We start from the raw sequence: 19,896 nt of genomic DNA, 5'->3' as shown, positions 1-19,896 counted from the left end.
GAGGAAAAGGGCAACCTGGTTGAAAGGGCTCACTGGCATGTTGGAGCAGCATTTACTAATTCGTAGTGAATGATCAGCCTCTGGGATAGCAATAGTCAGCCAGGGAGGCTGAACTCATTTTTATTCTCATTAAATCAGCATATCTACACCATTCTGGTGGCCCGGTGTTATGCTACACATTACAGAAATAACGTGGAGACCAGTGGGTAACTTCATAGAATTGAGCTTATCATGAAAAAGCATATCTTATTATTTGTTTTCACAATTGAAAAACCTCGAAAACATAATGAATTTATTAATAATGAACTCATTTTAGAGGATTCTATGCTGTCATATAATGTTAAACTTTAAACACTTTAATATTAATTGTTTAATACAATTTCCCCTGAGTGACTCAGGGTGAATACTGTGAACTGATAATGCTGTGTTCAAAGTGATTACTAGGAACATGATTAACACATTTCTTTCATATTATAAAAATTTCATGATTGGTCTGGCGCGGTGGCTCACGCCTGTAATCCTAGCACTTTGGGAGGCCTAGGTGGGCAGATCTTTAATATTAATATGTCTTGAATGCATAATCAGTATGCATATAGTTTCTCTTAGATTAACATGATAAAAGTAACAATTAGAAAAAACATTTGAGCCAGGTGCGGTGGCTCAGGCTTGTAATCCCAGCACTTTGGGAGGCCAAGGCGAGCTGATCATGAGGTCAAGAGATCGAGACCATCCTGGCCAACATGGTGAAACCCAGTCTCTACTAAAAAAAAATACAAAAAATTAGCTGGGCGTGATGGCACATGCCTGTAGTCCCAGCTACTCAGGAGGCTGAGGCAGGAGAATGGCGTGAACCCGGGAGGTGGAGCTTGCAGTGATCCCAGCACTTTGGGAGGCCTAGACAGGCAGATCATGAGGTCAAGAGATGGAGACCATCCTGGCCAACAAGGTGAAACCCCGTCTCCACTAAAAATAGAAAAATTAGCTGGGCATGGTGGTGCGCACCTGTAGTCCCAGCTACTTGGGAGGCTGAGGCAGGAGAATCGCTTGAAACCGAGAGGCAGAGTTTGCAGTGAGCTGAGATTGTGTCACTGCACTCCAGCCTGGCGACAGAGCCAGACGCCATCTCCAAAAAAAAAAACAAACAAAAAAATGAATCTTATTCTGACTCACAAAAGGCTTTTAGTAAAAGATTGCTTATAGTACTCAATTTGGATTCATAAAAATTTCAATATTCCAGGTAAATCAGCAGCACTTAAATGTCAACCAAATTTCATAAAACATATTTCAATGAGATAGAGTCTTTTTAGCTAAGAATTTTATTTTATTCGTAAATGTAGAGAAAAACAGAAAACCAGTACTTTGTGCCAAATAACAGTGTTTGGCATGAGAGCACCACCCAAACAAGTGCTCCTCATCATCGTCATTAACATAGCAATGGCACCACATGCTCTCCGTGAGCAGGCTGACCTGTTTCCACTGATATAAAGTGGAGACGGCATTGAAATAGTGAATGAGGGTGATATAAATGGAATATTTATATAAAATACAGTTTTTAATAAAAAGCATTTGATGTTGTACAACTGTAGATGAAATTATTAGTATGATGCCATAATTTACTTCTGTTGACAGGATAACTTAATTCACAATATTCTTATTTCAAATAATATTCCTTTTTTTGCTGTATATTTGCTAGCTTTTGGTCAAATATTACCGGAACTCAATAGAAATCAATAAAATTCATCTTTATTTTGCCACAAGCATTTTATTATTGATGCATATGCTTATTTTGCTTAAAATCCATTAGCTTTTGATGAAAGATATATATTTTTCTTTCAGTGTGTTGTTTATTGCTGAGAAGTGGCTGTCCTGCCAGGAAACTGCTATTCTCAGCTCTATCCACACTAATAGTGAGTGGAAGTGAAGTGTGAATAGGAACCAAATGTGTCTTCTCTGCATCTATTTTTTCATCCATTGGCTGAAGAAAGAGAAAGACCCAGAAAAAAGATGAAAGAAGATATGATCCCTGAAAGATCATATAGAAGTCCTCTTAATGAGAAAAAAATTGTTATGTGACCATAAAATATATTATTTTACTAAGCCTCTGAAATTTTAGTATACAACTTGCATTGCTTTAATGAATATATTATTCCTCCCATTTTGATTCTTCAGGATATGACACAATTCCCTGGTGAATCAAAACTGAGAAAAGAATAACTTATTTATTAAAGTAAGAGATATAGGAAAGATCCATTACCTTTAACCAATATCCCCATCCCCAGCCAATCATCATTCTATTCTCTGCTTCTATGAGTTAAATTTTTTATTTTTTTTCAAGATGGAGTTTTGCTCTGGTCGCCCAGGCTGGAGTGCAATGGGGTGATCTCAGCTCATGGCAACCTCCGCCTCCTTGGTTCAAGCTATTCGCCTGCCTCAGCCTCCCGAGTAGCTGGGATTACAGTCATGCGCCACCACGCCTGGCTAATTTTGTATTTTTAGAAGAGATGGGGTTTCTCCATGTTGGTCAGGCTGGTCTCAAACCCCCAACCTCAGGTGATCTGCCCGCCTTGGCCTCCCAAAGTGCTGGGATTACAGTCGTGAGCCACCATGCCCGGCCTTTTCTTGCGGGGGTGGGGGGAACGGGGGGAAGGAGTTTAGCTCTGTTGCCCAGGCTGGAGTGCAATTGAGTGATCTCCGCTCACCACAACCTCCGCCTCCCTGGTTCAAGGGATTCTCTTGCCTCAGCCTCCCAAGTAGCTGGAGCTACAGGCGCCCACCACCCCGCCCAGCTAATTTTTGTATTTTTAGTAGAGACAGGGTTTCACCATGTTGGCCAGACTGTTCTTGAACTCCTGACCTCAGACGATCCACCCACCTCACCCTCCCAAAGTGCTGGGATTACAGGTGAGCCACTGCGCCCGGCCAAATTAGAATTTTTTTCTACTTTACAGAGAAATGAGATCATGTGGCTCTTCCAGTGACGTTGTCTGTAGGCACTCAGAATGGTCCAGCGTTTGACATACTACGAACGTAGGCTTTCCTACAATACAGCGTCTAACAAAACTAGGCTGTCCCGAACCCCTGGTAATAGAGTTGTTTACCTTTATACCAAGAAGTTTGGGAAAGCACCAAGATCTGCAAGTGGCATGTGCCCAGGCAGACTTTGAGGGGTTCGTGCTGTAAGACCTAAAGTTCTTATGAAATTGTCAAAAAGAAAGAAACATGTCAGCAGGGCCTATGGTGGCTCCATGTGTGCTAAATATGTTCGTGGCAGGATCAAGCGTGCTTTCCTTATCGAGGAGCAGAAAATCGTTGTGAAAGTGTTGAAGGCACAAGTACAGAGTCAGAAAGCTAAATAAAATTGAAACTTTTTTGAGAAAAAAGAAACGAGATCATGTGGTATGTTTTTGTTTTCCTTTTTTCTTTGTGCCGGCTCTTTTTACTTAGCCTAATGTCCTCCAGATTCATCAATGTTGTTGCAAATAACAAGATTTCTTTATTTTTAAGGGCTGAATAGCAGTCCATTGTGTAAATACACGAAATTTTCTTCATCCATTCACCTGTTGATGGACACTTAGGTTGATTCTCTATCTTAGCTATTGTGAGTAACCTACTTCCTTCCCTCTCTTTCATTTGATTTTTATATCTTTTTTCTTTTTTATTTCTAAAAGTATTTTAATTTAAAATACAAATTATGACTGTTAAATATCTTCATGTTTCTGCCTTATGGATAATATTTTGGCTAATTTTAAAAATAAATTTTTAAAAAAGTTCTTGGGGGCCAGGCGCGGTAGCTCACGCCTGTAATCCAGCACTTTGGGAAGCGGAGGCGGGTGGATCACGAGGTCGGGAGATTGAGACCATCTTGGCTAACATGGTGAAACCCTGTCTCTACTAAAAATACAGAAAATTAGCCGGGCGTGATACCATGCGTCTATAGTCCCAGCTACTAGGGAGGCTGAAGCAGGAGAATCGCTTGAACCCGGGAGGTGGAGAATGCAGTGAGCAGAGATCACGCCACTGCACTCCAGCTTGGGCGACAGAGTGAGACTCCATCTCAAAAAAAAAAAAAAATTCTTGGATCAAGACCAGTACTTAATTATTAACATAATTTGAGACAAAATAGCAATAAAAATCAATATTGATTAGTGAAACAAAAATTATCTAGCCCCTGGTAATCATTTCCTCTCTCACCCAACATGAAAGCTGCATCTTTGTGTCATCTCTCCCAGTGTGAGAAAGAAGTTTCTGATTAAATTGGCATAAAATTATGTAAGATTTTACTCTTAGGGTGTGAAAATTAAACTGCTCTATTAATAGAAAAGTTTACCTTTTGATAAGTATAATTTTACTCTATTCTATTTAAATTCTTCAGAAAATCCTGACAGAATGCACTTAAATTTTTTGAAAATTAAAAATGCTTAAACATTTTTTATACAAACTAAAACAAAATAATTTTAGAGTCTTAGAGAACATCTTTCAAATACTTTGTTACCTTCCTCTAGCTGTGTGCCCAGGATAAATTATTTTACATTTCTGAAGCTTCAATCTTCATTATTAATAAAAAGTACTATATCACTCAGGGCTGTTTTAATTAACACATGGTAGCTATAAGTATTTTTCACTGAAAGTCTTGTCTAAATATTATAGTAAATATTTAAGAATAAATTCATATTTCAAAGATATTATGTAAGTTGCTATATTTTGTCATGTTTAATGTATTTATCCTTTCTAGAAAATGCCAAAGTAAGAATTTTTTTATTTTCTTTGGAATAAAAGACTAAGGGTTTCTACATTGTGACTGCACTAATATTTGCATAGGGCTTTGACTGTTACTATTGAATTTAGGTTGAATTTCAGATCCACTGTTGTTTAGCTTGTGTGGTTTCTGGTTCATTTGGGGAACCAAATATATTAGACGTGAACTGTTTGGAGTAACTTGGCATCATTTCTGCTGTCTTTGTGCTATTACATCTGGGGCTTTAGAAATGACTAGGATTCAAATAAAGTTGGTTTGAAATCAAGCAATAGAAAATTCCCCAAAATACTGAGGGAAATAGCTACTGAATAATGCCTTTCAGTGAGATTTATACATGAAACAGAGTTTAATGAAATTCATGAAATTATTGAAAGTTTTCTAAATTTAGACACTGACTGCAAACAACATATTAGGCACTTGTAGTTTGTCTATAGCATCTGTAGCTTGGGGAAGCTGACATTAAAGAAAAGCATATTGCTACCGTAATAAGATTTGGAACAAAAACTTATGTGCTTGTAAACATTACCCCTTAGTAATCCTTAGATACTTGTCATTCTGGCTCAATCTTTTTGGCGCAACTGTTTATGACTTCAGAGATTCTATCTCACCAATTTCAAGCCATGGTGTTTTCAGCTGTTAATGTTTACCTGTACGCAGTAAACTTCATAGTTACATCATATTGGAGTCCCCCAGGCAACCCCTGAGCCTCAGAGCTGACCATCCTACCTCATCCTTTTTGTTTCAAATGCTGTTATTGAGTCCCTTTCACTCCATATTTGAGCCGTAATGAGGCTTGCGTTTAAAGACACCAGAGGAATGGGTTGCCCATATATGTTGAGTTGAGAATCAGGATTCTCTTGAGTATAAAGACTTTACAGCCAGGCACGGTGGCTCACACCTTTAATTCCAGGACTTTGGGAGGCTGAGGCAGGTGGATTAGGAGGTCAGGAGTTTGACACCAACCTGACCAACATGGTGAAACCCGTCTCTACTAAAAATACAAAAATTAGCTGGGCGTGGTTTTATGCACGTGTAGTCCCAGCTGCTCAGGAGGCTGAGGCAGAGGTTGCAGTGAGCCGAGATCACTGCCACTGCACTCCACCCTGGGCTACAGAGCGAGACTGTCTCAAAATAAATTAAAAATAAATAAGTAAATAAAAAGACTTTACATTTATTATTCATAGTACAAAGCAGTATTTTTTTTTTTTTAATATGGGGTCTCATTCTGTCACCCAGGCTGGAGTGCAGTGGCGAGATCTTGGCTCATTGCAACCTCCACCTCCTGGGTTCAAGCAATTCTCCTGACTCAGCCTCCTGAGTAGCTGGGACTACAGGCACAAGCCACCACGCATGACTAATTTTTGCATTTTTAGTAGAGATGGGTTTCACTATGTTGGCCAGGCTGGTCTTGAACTCTTGACCTCATAATCTGCCCACCTCAGCCTCCCAAAGTGCTGGGATTACAGACATGAGTCACCATGCCCAGCTACAAAGCAGTGTTTTTAAGATGTGTTTTAAGTTTTACTCAAATTAAATATAAATGATTTTATCAGTATTCCAACATAATGAAAATAATTGTATGAAGTTTACCAAATGTTCTGCTTCAGACTTTTTTGAAACAGAGATCAATATGTATGCAATGGTGGATGTTAGTTTTTTTTGGTGTCAGTTTTCATTTGTTTTCATTTTTAAAGATCTTTTCCTACTTTATGCTGATGTTTAGCTACACAAAGCTTACTAAAAGTTATACTTTGCCACACTTTTTACCAAAATTTCAAATACTTAAATATTGAAAGTGATATTCTTGATTACCATTTTTTATGTGATGTAGTCTGCATTTATTAGTACTACATTGCATTTTTTTATGTGGTGCAAGGTTATACAAATGCCTTCCAGTTGATTTCTTAGGTTACAGTAGAATCTGTTTTCTTAGACAGTAACATGAGAATTCTTTGTATACTACCTTTGGAGGTACTAAAAGCAACTGGTTAAATGTACTGAAATCTGTCCTTATTAATGGAAATTTAATTCAAAGACTATGCAGAGAAAAGTCATGCAGGCACCCTGAAAATAAATTGGAATTTGGCACCTGACACTGATTCACAGGTTGAGCAGATTAGAGTAGACCTAAGTCCCTTTAAACAACATTAAAGACTTTTTTTTTTTTTGAGACAGAGTCTTACTCTGTCGCCCAGCCTGGAGTCCAGTGGCACAATCTCAGCTCACCACAGCCTCCACCTCCTGAGTTCAAGCAATTCTTGTGCCTCAGACTCTTGAGTAGCTGGGATTACAGGTGCATGCTACCATGCCTGGCTAAATTTTTGTATTTTTAGTAGAGTCAGGGTTCCACCATGCTGGCCAGGCTGGTCTTGAACTCCTGATCTCAAGTGATCCGCCTGCCTTGGCCTCCCAAAGTGCTGGGATTACAGGCAGGAGCCACCAGGCTCGGCCCAAAATTTTTAAATTAAAAATATCTTCAGCAATTTAATATGCCTGAGATTTGAAAGAAAATTTGTTTAATCATCATGAATTGATATTAGGTTAAACTAGAACATTTTGAACATACTGTACAAAAAATTAAATAAAATTAATCAACTTTCCCCAGACTTAATCTGATTAAAATGGGACATCTGGGTATTTAAAAACACCAAATTAGGCCAGGCACTGTGGCTCATGCCTGTAATCCCAGCACTTTGGGAGGCCAAGGCAGGCAGATCACGAGGTCGGGAGATTGAGACCAGCCTGGCTAACACGGTGAAACCCCATCCCTACTAAAAAAATACAAAAAAATAAGCTGGGTGTGGTGGCGGGCACCTGTAGTCCCAGCTACTCAGGAGGCTGAGGCAGGAGAATGGCGTGAACCTGGTAGACAGAGCTTGCAGTGAGCCGAGATCAAGCCACTGCACTCCCGCCTGGGTGACAAGAGTGAGACTCCATCTCAAAAGCAAAACAAAATAAAACAAACAAAAAAACACACCAAATTAGCGATGAGAAATATTTATTTTTAACAGATTTTTTATCTTATGTATATGTCAACACTAAATCAAACCTAATACTAATATATTTGAGGGGTTTTTTTGAGATAGAGTCTCACTCTGTTGCCCAGGCTGGAGTGCAGTGGTGCAGTCTTGGCTCACTGAAACATCCGCTTCCCAGGTTCAAGCAATTCTCCTGCCTCAGCCTCCTGAGTAGCTGGGATTACAGGTGCCTGTCACCATGCCTAGCTAATTTTTTGTATTTTCAGAAGAGATGGGGTTTCACCATGTTGGCCAGGCTGGTCTCAAACTCTTGACTTCATGATCCGTCTGTCTCAGCCTCCCAAAGTGCTGGGATTATAGGTGTGAGCCACTGCATCCAGGCAGATTTGATTTTTTAAATGTTTGTGAATGTCTATCACTGAAGTGAAAAACAAAATTATTTAAATCTACTTTCTAAATAATTTTGATTAAAGTCTTCTGTATTTTAATTGAGTGCCAGTATTCATATAGTATGCCAAACCACCCATTTCTTTACTATTTTGCCATTTTATAAAATAAGCCTGAGCTTGTGGAGACATTTTTAAAGGAAACAATTTTTTCTACAAAAAGATTTAGACATCAAAAATAGATATATTAGTTTCACATTATATTCATGGTTTGCTGAATGCTACAGTAATTTCTAAAGTTTGTTTGTGTTCACCAATCTTAGATTTTCTAAAACAGAATGAAGGGTTTTGTTTATGTTACATTTAATATACAAAGTCCAAAATACATCCAGACAGACAAAAAGTGTGGCTGCCTCTTTAAAGAACAAATGTTTTAGCACGCTACAATGTTCTGTGCATGTACAGATGGAAAACCAAACTTCAAAGTTTTAAAATCATAAACAGGAGCATTATTTGTGAGTCTGAGCCTTAAATATGTATAACACATACAGTTTACTCTTCTTAATTTAAAATATACTGTACTTTGGACAATTCAAGTACTGTAAGACTATTGAAAACTTCCTAAATCATACAAGTGTCAACTGAATTTTCAAAATTATAAGAACTTTCAAAAAGTAAATGAAACCATGACAGTTTAGTTTTAAAAAATGACTTTTGGCTGGGCATGGTGGCTCATGCCTGTAATCCCAGCACTTTGGGAGGCCAAGGCAGGTGGATCACGAGGTCAGGAGATCAAGACCATCCTGGCTAACATGGTGAAACTCCGTCTCTACTAAAAATACAAAAAAATTAGCTGGACGTGGTGGCAGGTGCCTGTAATCCCAGCTACTCAGGAGGCTGAGGCAGGAGAATGGCATGAACCCAGGAGTCGGAGCTTGCAGTGAGCTGAGATTGTGCCACTGTGCTCTAGCCTGGGTGACTGAGACTCCATCTCAAAAAAAAAAAAAAATGACTTTATTTGCCCTTGTGATAAGAACCACCTTTATTCATTTTGGAACAAACAGGAAATGATGTGGTTGTAGCTTACTGGGTGGTGACTGTGATGGTATTTACTGTCCTCGGGATGGTGGGATCCAGTGGACCAGAACTGTCAGCACCTTGCCATGTTCACTGCTGTCCTTTCTCACTGTGACTAAGATTCATTTCCCAGACTTCTTCATCAATTCCATTTCCATTGTGGCATGAATGGTTTTGCACTGCTTTAGCATCTGCCTTTGGTTTTAAGGGAGGAGAGCAGCCCTCATATTGTCTTAGGCACAATTTCTGCCTCTAAAGATAAATGAAGAAGTAAATACTGAAAGGAAGAAATGAAATCCACAGGCAGACAGCCCAGTGCTGCACCCTGGGCCTGGTAGTTAAAGATTGACCCCGACCTAACCAATTATGTTATCTATAGATTCCAGACATTGTATGGAAAAGCACTGTGAAAATCCCTGTCCTGTTCTGTTGTTCTGATTACCAGTGCATGCAGCCCTCAGTCACGTACCCTCTGCTTGCTCAATCGATCATGACCCTCTCACATGGACCCCCTTATCGCTGTAAGCCCTTAAAAGGGACAGTGATTGCTCACTTGGGGAGCTCAGTTTTTGGAGACATGAGTCCGCCAATGCTCCCAGCTGAATAAAGCCCTTTCCTTCCACAACTCAGTGTCTGAGGGGTTCTTGTCTGTGGCTCATCCTGCTACATTTCTTGGTTCTCTGACTAGGAAGCGAGGTGATTGGTGGACAGTCAAGGCAGCCCCCTAGGTGACTTAGGCCTGCCCTGTGGAGCATCCCTGTGGGGGACTCCGATTAGCCTGAGTGATGCAGATCCAAAGAGTGCTTCCAGGTAAGCAATTGCCCTGGTGGGATGCCTTACCAGAGCAGCGTGTGGCAGGCCCCCATGGAGGATCAACACAGTGGCTGAACACCAGGAAGGAACTGGCACTTGGAGTCTGGACATATGAAACTTGGTAAGACTGGTCTTTGGAACTTGCCCACTCCATTTGAGTTGAAGTGTGGCCTGATCACCCACGGTGTGCCTGTACTGGCACTTTGGTTTTTGTTTTTGACTTGACTTGGATTGCTTGATACTTTGGTTTTGGTTTTGACCTGGCTTGGATTTCTTGATACTCTGATTTTGGTTTTGATTCTGGTTTGGTGTAAACTATAAAAGTGTGTGTGTGTGCCCTTTTTACCTGTTCTTTGTTTTGTGGTGTGCGTGTGGTGTGAGCAGGTGTTTTGTCTTGAGGAAGCATGGATCAGGCCAAAGTAAGCCCACCCCACTAGGAACTATGCTGAAGAATTTCAAGAAAGGATTTAAGGGAGACTATGGAATACTAGGACAGCAGGAAAACTTAAAACTTTGTGTAAGATAGACTGGCCAGCATTAGAGGTGGGTTGGCCATCAGAAGGAAGCCTTCACAGGTCCCTTGCTTCAAAGGTATGGCACAAGGTAACCTGTAAGCCAGTCACCCAGACCAGTTCCTGTACATAGACACTTAGTTACAGCTGGTTTTAGACTCCCCCTACCCCCCAACAGTGGTTGAGAGAACAGCAGCATAAGTGGCTGGCAGAGGCAAGGAAAGACCAGCAGAGAGACAGAGAGAGAAAAGAGACAGAGTGGAAAAGAGGCAAAGAGAGAGAGGAAGAGACAGAGAGACAAAGACGGAGTCAAGGAGAGAGAGAGAGAGAAAAAGAGAGGCAGAGAGAGAGGAAGAGACGGAGGCAAAAGGAAAGTCAAAGAGAGAGAGAAAGACAGAAAGTCAAAGAGAGAAAGAAAGAGAGAAAGAGAGAGATATACAATAGTTAAGAAAAAAACAACAGTGTATTCCAGGATAAATTTAAAACCTATAATTGATAATTGAAGGTCTTCTTCGTGACCCTACAACACCCCAATACCACCGTGTTGTAAGTGTAAACAAGGGTGTAGCCTGAAATCACTGAGGCCACTGACAAGCTGTAGCCTTCCTATCAAAAATCCTTAACCTAGTAATCTGCGGATGGCCCAAATGCATTCAATCTATAGTGGCAACTGCTTTGCTAACAGAAGAAAGTAGAAAAATAACTTTTAGAGGAAACCTTATTGTGAGAACACCTCACCAGTTCAGAAGCATCCTAAGGGGAAAAAAAAGCAAAAAGATAGCTTACTAACTTAAAAATCTTAAAGTATAGGGCTATTCTGTTAAAAAAAAAAAATGACAACATTAACCACTGAAAATCCCCTAACGGGAGATCTAAATCTTAATTACCATACAAAGCTCCGACCAGACCTAGGAGGAACTCCCTTCAGGACAGGATGATAGTTGGTTCCTCCCAGGTAATTAAAAAAAAAGCCATCTATACCAATTCTAAGTTAACTTGGACTAAACAAGGTCTTATTAATAGCAAAGGATAATGGAAATCCCAAACTTACAAGGTTTTCAACAAAAGAAAATTTACTAAAAGTTAACAGTGTAACATGTGTTATAGCAACTTCTAATCTTGTGGCCTTAGACAGTCTAGTCCACAGACATAAAGGACGTTCACTTTGGAAAAGAATGGTTATCTTCAAAGAAAAGGAAAAAAATGGGGGCAGAATTTATGTAAAAAGAATGTTATATTGTAAATTCTTGTCCTGAAATAAATGAACTGGTTGTTTAAAGAAAGAAGTGTTTGTAATAAGTCAGAAAGTTGAGGCATGTCAAAGAATTGTCTGCAAAAGTTGTGAAAAAAAAGTTATAAAAAAAGAATTTATGCAAGAAATGTATAATTTAAAAGTAACTAGGCCTCCTGAATGTAAAACTATTGAAAAAAACAGTGTATGTGCAAGGTATATAAGGAAAGTAAAATATACCTCTGGTAAAAGGATTATAAGGAGGCATAAGAATGTGGATTTTTACCTATATAAAAAGGTTAAAAAATTTGTTTTGAAGGTTTAAGCAAGTTTTAAAATGTTAATTGTAAAGGAAATTCTGTGTGTAAACATGTTGGCTAAAGTTAAAGGGGTATCATCCAGTTTTTCTGTGAACTGAACATTAAAATAAAAACACAACAGGTTTTTCTTAAAGCACTCACCTGCTTTTTAACAAAAATTATAAAAGGCTATAAAAATCTTACTTATGGTCAGAAATTAAAAATTGGATAAATATGTCTACAAAGTGTTATTAAAACTAAGTTTAACATTAATAACACACTAATATAAAGGTGAAATTTAGCTTATCTGGTATAAAAATCATACAGGAAGCATTGTCAAATATAAAATGGTGTTTGGCTTTCTTTGGTCTAAAAACTAATAAAAATAGGTGCTAAAGGAAATTTCTCAGTAAAAGGCACCAAGGACTATAAAGTTCACTGCTTATGTCCTCACATTTAAAACAAAAGGTCAATTTCTTAAAAATCAAATACTTGGTTTAGCACATGTACCACCCCAAGAATTTCTGGTAAACCAGCACCAGCCTGAAGATCACGTTCTCATCAAAGTGTGGAAACAAGAAAAACTCGAGCCAGCCTGGGAAGGGCCCTACCTTGTGCTGCTAACCACTGAGACTGTTGCTCATACGGCAAAAAGGGGATGGACTCATCACACCCAAGTCAAGAAAGCGCCAACCCCTCCAGAGTCGTGGGCCATAGTCCCAGGGGAAAACCCTACCAAACTAAAGCTAAGAAAAATTTAACTCTCTCTCACCTGTCCTATTACTCTTTCTTCTTTCATTTCTCTATTGCTGACCATCTAGTTATCAACATAACCAAGTCAATTTTGCCTCAAACTGTTGCACCTAATGCTTGCCTTGTTATACCCTGTGGGGACTTGCCAAATCAAAGACAGCTCTCTACTTCAGAAAAGTATCTCTGTCCCTCCTGACTCTCCTCAGACTGGGCATTAGTAAATTAGGACCATTTAATCCAGGGAGATTTCGATAAAGACCCCAGTGTCAACCAGGATTCTTGCCCCCCAATGTAGAGCTTTTATGCCGTAGTTGGTCCAACATTCTGTGGACAACTAAAGAACAAGGATGGACTGCCCCAACTGTTTTTGTAATTTCCTAAAATCATACATTCATTTTACTAGAGGATCATAGAAGTTAAAAACCTAAAACAAACTTTGGCAATTAAGACAGGATACCAAGATGTAAATGCCTAGTTGCAGTGGATCAAATAATCCGTCCAGACATTAAACAAAAGCAATTGTTATGCTTCTGCGCACAGCAGGCCAGAGGCCCAGATTGTCCCCTTTCCACTAGGGTAGTCCTCCAGTCAAGTGGGCCTGGGTTGCATAGTAGCTCTTTTCCAAGATTCTACAGCCTAGGATAACAAGTCGTGCCAAGCTCTCTTTCTGCTATATCCTGAAATCTGGCACCCTGTGGGTCAGCCCCCGAGGGCCATCCAGCCTCCATTTCCCAACACTAAGTTCACTTTATGTCTCTCATGACAGGGAGGAAACTTAGCCTTCCTTGGAGACCTGAAGGGATGCAGTGAGCTTAAGAATTTTCAAGAGCTGGGCCGGGAGCAGTGGCTCACGCCTGTAATCCCAGCACTTTGGGAGGCCGAGGTGGACGGATCACAAGGTCAGGAGTTCGAGACCAGCCTGGCCAACATGTTGAAACCCCGTCTCTACTAAAAATACAAAAATTAGCTGGGCGTGGTGGTAGGTGCCTGTAGTCCTAGCTACTCAGGAGGCTGAGGCAGGAGAATAGCTTGGATCCAGGAGGCAGAGGTTGCAGTGAGCTGAGATTGCACCACTGCACTCCAGCCTGGGCAACAGAGTGAGACTCCGTGTCAAAAAAAAAAAAAAAAAAAGGAATTTTCACGAGCTTATCAATCAGTCAGCCCTTGTTCATCCTGGCATGAATGTGTGGTGGTATTGTGGTGGACCTTTACTGGGCACTCTGCCAAATAACTGGAGTGGCACTTGTGCTTTATTTAGTCCAATTGGCTATCCCTTTCACTCTGGCATTTCATCAACCAGAGGGAGGAAAAATAAGACATCATAAATTGAGAGAAGCCCCTTATGGGTCTTCTGATGCTCATGTCTATTTAGACACAATTGGAGTCCCACAGGGAATACCAGGTCAATTTAAAGCCCGAAATCAAATAGCTGCAGGATTTGAGTGAATATTTTGGTGGGTGACAGTGAATAAAAATGTAGATTGGATAAACTACATCTATTACAACCAACAGCAATGAGCTTTTCATGAGTTAAAAAGAAAAACTCATGTCAGCCCCAGCCCTGGGACTACCAGACCTGACAAAACCTTTTACACTATATGTGTCAGAGAGAGAAAAAAATGGCAGTTAGAGTTCTGGCCCAGACTGGCCCTGGCCCTGGCAGGTGGCCTACATTTCTAAACAACTAGATGGGGTTTCTTAGGGTTGGCACCCATGTTTGAGGGCCTTGGCAGCAACAGCCCTGCTAGCACAAGAAGTGGATAAGCTAACTCTTAGGCAAAACCTAAACATAAAGGCCCTCCATGCTGTAGTGACTTTAATAAATACCAAAGGACATCATTGGCTAACAAATGCTAGACTAACTAAATACCAAAGTTTGCTCTGTGAAAATTCCTGCATAACCATTGAAGATTGCAGCACCCTGAACCCTGCCACCTTGCTCCTGGTATCAGAGAGCCCAGTTGAACATAACTGTGTAGAGGTGTTGGACTCAGTTTATTCTAGCAGGCCTAACCTCCTAGACCATCCTTGAACATCAGTAGACTGGGAGCTGTACATGGATGGGAGCAGCTTCACCAACCCTTGCAAAGTGATTCAGAAGATGACAAGCCCTGCTCCAGTCACACCCAGAAGCTGACTGGTCCCTGCATGGCCGAAGCATGAGGAAACTCATCATGGGACTCATTTTCCTTAAAATTTGGACTTCTACAGTAAGGACTTCAACTGACCTTCCTCAGGCTGAGGGCTGATCCCTATATATACATCAAGTCACTGAGGTGGGACAAAACGTTGCTACAGTCCTATTATTTTATGGGTATTATAAGTGTACCAGGACTCTAAAAGGAACTTACTTGTATAATGCTATACAGGGTATGTAGCCCATGAAGTGACCAGCCTGATGTGTGCTATAACCCATCTGAGCCCCCTATAACTACCGTTTTTAAAATAAGATTAAAGACTGGCAACTTCTGGGTTCTGAAAAACCTCAATTATTAGACAATACTGTATAGCACAGGTGAGGAAGGACTTCACCCTTCCTGTGGGAAGACTCAGCTGCCTTGGGCAAAAACTGTATACTACAAAAGCAGCCACCTGGTGGAGTTCAAACCACACTGAAAGAAATCCATTTAGTAAATTTCCAAAGTTGTAAACCGTGTGGACCCACCCGGAGTCCCATCGGGACTGGATAGCCCCCACTGGGTTATACCGGATATGTGGGCATACAGCTTATGCCAAGTTACCTGACCAATGGTCAGGTAGTTGTGTTATTGGCACCACTAAACCATCCTTTTTCCTACTGCCCATAAAAACAGGCAAGCTCCTAGGCTGCCATGTCTATGCTTCCTGAGAAAAGAGAAGGATAGCTATAGGTGACTGGAAAGATGAGGAGTGGCTCCCTGAAAGAATCATACAGTACTATGGGCCTGCCACTTGGGTACAAGATGGCTCATAGGGATACTGAACCCCCATTTATATGCTCCACCAAATTACACAGTTACAAGGTGTCTTAGAAATAATCACTAATAAAACTGGCAGAGCTTTAACTGTTTTAGTCCTGCAAGAAATCCAGATGAGAAATGCTATCTATAAAAATAGACTAGCCCTAGACTACTTGCTAGCAGCTGAAGGAGGGGTCTGTGGAAATTTTAACATGACGAATTGCTGTCTGCACATAGATGACCAAGGGCAAATAGTTGAAGATATAATTAAAGATATAACAAAGCTGGCACATGTTCCCTTGCAGCTGTGGCATGGGTTTAATCCTAGGTCCATGTTTGGAAAATGGTTTCCAGCACTAGGAGGATTTAAAACTACTATAATAGGAATTATAATAGTAATAGAAACCTGCTTGTTGCTTCCCTGTGTGCTGCCTTTGCTCCTTCAAGTAATGAAAAGTTTTGTTACTACCTTAGAGCATCAAAATACTTCAGCACAGGTGTACTATATGAATCACTATCAATCTGTCTTGCAAGAAGACATGGGTAGTAAGGATGAAAGTGAGAACTCCCACTAATGAGTGAGGTCCTCAAAGTGGGGGAATAAGGGAGGAGACCACCCCTCATATTGTCTTATGCCCAATTTCTGCCTCCAAAGAAAGAAGAAGTAAAAACTAAAAGGCAGAAATGAAACCCACAGACAGCCCGGCACCATGCCCTGGGCCTGGTAGTTAAAGGTCGACCCTTGACCTAACCAATTATGTTATCTATAGATTCAAGACATTGTATGGAAAAACATTGTGAAAATCCCTGTTCTGTTCTCTTCTGTTCTGTTCTGATTACCGGTGCATGCAGCCCCCAGTCAGATACCCCCTGCTTGCTCAGGGTCGATCACGACCCTCTCATATGGACCCCCTTAGAGTTGTAAGCCCTTAAAAGGGACAGTAATTGCTCACTCAGGAGCTCTGTTTTTGGAGATGTAAGTCTGCCGATGCTCCCAGCTGAATAAAGTCCTTTCCTTCCACAACTCAGTGTCTGAGGGATTCTTGTCTGCGGCTCGTCCTGCTACAGTTTCTGCTAATTTTTTTGACTTTGATTTTTCTTGTCCATCTCTGACGCTTGCTTTGCTACTCCACTTTGAGGATTTCAGGCAGCTTCACCCTCAGCCACTCCAACAGTCCATCCATTTGGCTCAAGCTCTAGGCAGTTTCTCCTGGTTCTTCTGTTCCTGGCATCTAAGATTTGTCAGCAGGGCCTAGTTTTCAGGAATCATGCATGGTTATGGCCTCCTCCCACCTGGATGGCTGCTTCTGCACCTCTGACTGACAATAGTTCCAGCTGCGGCCCAGCTGAGCACAGCAGGAATGGCAGCAGCAGCAGGAGCATCCATGCCCAGGGTCACCCAGCCCAGGGACGCCTTAGCTACAACCCTGGGTTGAGGTCCAGCTCCATGCACCAAAAGCCGAGGCCAACCAGAGCATTTCCTGGACAAGACCTCTCAGCCTGCAGGGCCAGTTCCTCCTACCAGCTTCCTGCTGCCACCTCCCCTTCCATCAAAGGGATGCTCAGGATGGCACAGCAGCCTGGAGACACTGTGAAGAGCCCAGGGGAGTGAGGAAGGGCTGGCAGGGGCAGCCTCAGACCCAGCACAGGGCAGCACTTCTCACGCCTGAGTAGAGGTCAGCCACTGCCATGGTGGAAGGACAGAGGGACCCAGTCTCCCCAGCCTCCCTCTGCACCAGGAGTATAGGAAACTATTTCAAAAAAAAAAAAAAAAAGAAGTGTGGAGTAGAACTTGCAGATCTAACCCAACCAAGTTTTCATTCTTTTTCCTGTTTTTTTCTTTATTTTTAAATGTATTTTTCTCTCAAATTATGCTCACCTGATGGAATATTTTATGTTCCATCCTCACATGGAAATTTAAATGTAATTATAATGGTCACAAATTTAGAAACTATAAATTTTACTTTATTTTGCCTAAGAATGCTGGGGTAACGTTAAATTTTGAATAGTGCTTTCTGAATCTTAACGTTGATTACCTTTTATTTGATTCTATTAACTAAACTGTAGTAAGTGATAAAAATAAATTCTTGATTTGCATAGGGCTTGACAGTTTACAAAGGGCATGTATTCATTCATTTAACCGATAAATGTGCGTTGAGCATACACGTTGTGCTATACTTTTTGCTAGCCTTGGGAGATAAAATTAAGAAAAGAAAGTATTGGCCTGGCGTGGTAGCTCATACCTGTAATCCCAGCACTTTGGGAGGCCGAGGTGGGCATATCATGAGGTCAGGAGTTTGAGACCAGCCTGGCCAACATAGTGAAACCCTGTCTCTACTAAAAATACAAAAATTAACTGGGAATGGTGGTGCGCACCTGTAGCCTGGGCAACAGAGCGAGATTCCATCTCAAAAAATAAAAAGAAAGTTTTGATCTCTACTCTCAGGAAACTTTCATTCTGGCTTCATATAATCCTCACACACTCTCATAAAGTACATACCTCTAAAGTCTTCTGTAAGCCTGCTACCCCAAACTGACCACTGTCTGAATTTTGCTGCCTGTGGTTTGCATACTTATTGATCTACAATATGACATCATATAAATACACTACAATTTATTTATTCAACTGTTCATGAACATTTTGATAATTTTCCAGATTTTTCAGTGCTTCTATAGACTGTCTTGTGCTTTATTTATTTTTATTTTTATTTTTTGAGGTGGAATTTCACTCTTGTTACCCAGGCTCAATTGCAGTGGCATGATCTTGGCTCACTCCAATTTGCATTTTTTTATTTTATTTTTTGAGATGGAGTCTTGCCCTGTTGCCCAGGCTGGAGTGCAGTGGCATGGTCTTGGCTCACTGCAACCTCTGCCTTCCGGTTTCAAGTGATTCTTCTGCCTCAGCCTCCCAAATAGCTGGGATTACAGGTGCCTGCCAACACACCCGGCTAATTTTTTGTATCTTTAGTAGAGACAGGGTTTCTCCATGTTGGCCAGGCTGGTCTCAACCTCCTGACCTCATGATCCACCCACCTTGGCCTCCCAAAGTGCTGGGATTACAGGCGTGAGCCACCGCACCCGGCCTCTGCAATTTTTAATTAAATAAATTTTATTTGACTTTGAAGAATCTATTTATTTATTTTTATTTTTATTTTTTTGAGATGGAGTCTCACTCTGTCCCTCAGGCTGGAGTGCAATGGTGTGATCTCAGCTCACTGCAACCTCTGCCTCCAGGGTTCAAGCAATTCTCCTGCCTCAGCCTCCCAAGTAGCTGGGATTACAGGCATGTGCCACCATCCTCTGCTAATTTTTTGTATATTTAATAGAGACGGGGTTTCACCATGCAGGCCAGTCTGGTCTCGAACTCCCGACCTCGTGATCTGCCAACTCGGCCTCCCAAAGTGCTGGGATTACAGGCGTGAGCCACTGCACCCAGCCTAAAGCATGTATTTTCTTAAAAATAACTGTGGTAAAATTGATTTATTTATCCTTCTCTGAACATTTTTTGCCACATCTCTGTTTCTTTACACATAAGATTTATCTGCCAAAATTTTTTTTCTTATTTTGACCATTCTCAGTGAGGGCCATTTCACCCTAGGAGATACTGTAACCAAGCAGGTGCAATTTCAGCACGGTCTTGAAGACAGGCCTTGGCTGACCAGGTGAGCTCTAAGCAATTGTAAATAACTACCTTCTAGATATGTATAATTTATGTTTTTTATTTATATACCATAAACATTTATTAAGCTATATTTACAATATTATTTTCTGTTTTGAGGTCTACAATTATATCTACATAACACCAATGACAATATTTTAATAAACAGGAGGAATATATATATAGCTTTACAAAAAAAGCCTGATACATTTGTGTCTGTATAAGATACTGTAGAATCAATTTCCAAAGCTCAAAGAACTAAAACACACACACACACACACACACACACACACACACACACATCCTAATACAAGATTCAACATTTCTCCTCTTTGCTGGGTCCAGGTATGAGAGTCATCACTGTGTCTGTGAGCTGAGACCAGAAATAAGACATCCACCTGTGGTAAGATCCACATATAAAAGTCACAATACAAACTGTGAGCTATATCCACAAGTGAGACTCAGAACCTCAGCAGTGGGCTCCATCTGTGTGT

General features: G+C 40.8%; 1 long non-coding RNA gene and 1 pseudogene across 1 annotated transcript in view; one reads left to right on the top strand and one right to left on the bottom strand.

The window, feature by feature from the left end:
• Nucleotides 1-19,896, bottom strand: part of LOC129051925 (uncharacterized) — a 62,774-nt gene that overhangs the window by 39,654 nt on the left and 3,224 nt on the right. The gene's annotated exons all lie outside the window — the stretch shown is intronic.
• On the top strand, nt 1,843-3,358 carry LOC129051915 (large ribosomal subunit protein eL34-like; annotated as a pseudogene).

This window comes from Pongo abelii, chromosome 20 (genome assembly GCF_028885655.2).
Source record: "Pongo abelii isolate AG06213 chromosome 20, NHGRI_mPonAbe1-v2.0_pri, whole genome shotgun sequence".
In the NCBI taxonomy this organism is placed as follows: domain Eukaryota; kingdom Metazoa; phylum Chordata; class Mammalia; order Primates; family Hominidae; genus Pongo; species Pongo abelii.
Note: the sequence above shows the minus strand (reverse complement) of the source record. Positions and strands in the feature narration are given on the sequence as shown.